Raw genomic sequence first — 2501 nt, 5'->3', positions numbered from 1 at the left:
TATATATATATATATACATATATGTATGTATATATATACATATATATATACATATATATATATACATATACATATATATACTACACTCTTGGAGTGGTTGGTGTTAGGAAGGGCATCCAGCTGTAGAAACTCTGCCAAATCAGATTGGAGCCTGGTTCACCAGTCCTCAGTCAAGTCGTCCAACCCATGCTACCATGGAAAGCGGACGTTAAACGATGATGATGATGATGATGAAAGGCAGTATATTTCACCATAAACATGGTAACAAAACGGTTAAATGCAATGTAATGTAGTTTGAGATAAATTTTATTTAAAAAGACAGGTTGACCTGGGGTTAAAAAAACAAAAGTAGTTATTAGATAATCATCTTTTTTGTTTTGTTTAGGTCTTATCTAACCACTGACAACCCTTTAGTTCTTCCAACTCAATCTCCACTACATTTCCACTCCAGTTATCTTTTTACCACTGTTTTGTTTACAAGAGTTCTTAAATACAGTTACAAAGTTATTATTCATTTATAGCTTTTGAAACTGTTGACATACTTGATGATGGGGGAACATTAATCTAAACATATTATTCCTAACCACATTGTTAAATTAATAAATACTTGTAAAAACTTAGATGAGTTGTTGCTTTTTTGTGATGAAGGCAGAAGAGAAAGTCTAGTATGCATGGCTCTTTTTTAAGGCCCCCAAAACTGGCTGGGGAAAGGGAGGCAGAATAGCATCATTGACTCCAAGATAAGTGGAAAGACCAAAAGCAGAACAGCAGGCTGATAATTATGTGCGTGTGTATGCATTTATATATATACTCTTACTCTTTATTCTTTTACTTGTTTCAGTCATTTGACTGCGGCCATGCTGGAGCACCACCTTCAGTCGAGGAAATCGACCCCAGGACTTATTCTTTGTAAGCCTAGTACTTATTCTATCGGTCTCTTTTTGCTGAACCGCTAAGTTACGGGGACGTAAACACACCAGCATCGGTTGTCAAGCGATGGTGGGGGGGACAAATACAGACACACAAACACACATACATATATACGACGGGCTTCTTTCAGTTTCCGTCTACCAAATCCACTCACAAGGCTTTGGTTGGCCCGAGGCTATAGTAGAAGACACTTGCCCAAAGTGCCACGCAGTGGGACTGAACCCGGAACCATGTGGTTGGTAAGCAAGCTATTTACCACACAGCCACTCCTAGCAAAGTTGACCTCAGCAGAATTTGAACTCAGAATATAAAGACAAATGAAATTGCAGTGATCATTTTAGCTGGTGTGCTAACGATTCTGCCAGCTCGTTCCCTTAACACTATCTTTAACAATAATGATAAAGTTATTTTACAAAATTCTTCATTAATTGAAAGAAAGACAGAGTATTTCAACGGAAACACAGTAACAAGAGGGTTAATAATGACAAAGTTTTTTTTACAAAATTCTTTATTATTTTCACAATCAATTGAAACAAAAGCATATATTTCAACAAATATGGTAACAAAAGGGTTAATGTTGGCAAAGTTATTTTATTGGTCTAAATGTTAAACCAATCAGATTTAGTATTTGATACTGGATGCACCAATATAAAATGCTGAGCAAGGTTTATGTGCCATCAACAGTCTGTATATGATAGCAGTAGAAGCAACAACAATAAAAATACAAATTTGGTAATTATCCCTAAATTCCACATGGCGCTAGACAGAAAAACTGTCTACAAACTGACTGATTCAAGCATTTTACACAAAGTTTTGGGAATATTTTGACATTTTGTGGGTGAGTTATTAAAGCTGTAGCAGCACAATGGTGTCTGTGCCATGTTGATATTTTATATCAAAGTGTTGCAGCAGTATAATATCACAAGGTCTAGTGTAATATCATAGTTACAGCAGTATATCACACAGGTACGACCAGTCCGAATTATTCTGTAAGGAACAAATGGCTGGTTACTTGGTTTCTCTAGCATGTATATTCCTCCCTAGATGGGATGCTGGTCTGTCGCAGGATTACTCAATTTTACCAACTGAGTGGACTGGAGCAATGTAAAATGGTATTTTGCTCAAGAACACAACGCATGGCATGGTCCAGAAATTGAAACCACAATCTTATGAACAATCTTACAACCATGAGTTCAACACCCAAACCACTGAGCCATGTGCCTCCACATTACACAGGAATTGTAATATAATATCACAGTTACAGCAATGGCTTGAATGCATTTTCAGCAGTATGAGACACAGTTATATCACATGGTTACTGCAGAATGATAATATGAAGTTACAACAATATAACATAGAGCAATGTGATATAGCTCAGTATAATATCACACACACATACATCAGTATGATAGTGTATAATTATAGCAGTGTGATATCACAGATACAGCAGTTTGTTATCACACACAGCAGTATTGTATTAAATAATAGCAGTTATGCAATAAAGTAATATTGATTTCAAATTGTGGCATAAGGTTAGCAATTTCGGAGGAGAGGTAAGTCAATTATGTCGA

The sequence above is a fragment of the Octopus bimaculoides genome, chromosome 25 (assembly GCF_001194135.2).
Source record: "Octopus bimaculoides isolate UCB-OBI-ISO-001 chromosome 25, ASM119413v2, whole genome shotgun sequence".
In the NCBI taxonomy this organism is placed as follows: Eukaryota; Metazoa; Mollusca; class Cephalopoda; order Octopoda; family Octopodidae; genus Octopus; species Octopus bimaculoides.
This window is presented reverse-complemented; position numbering follows the sequence as displayed.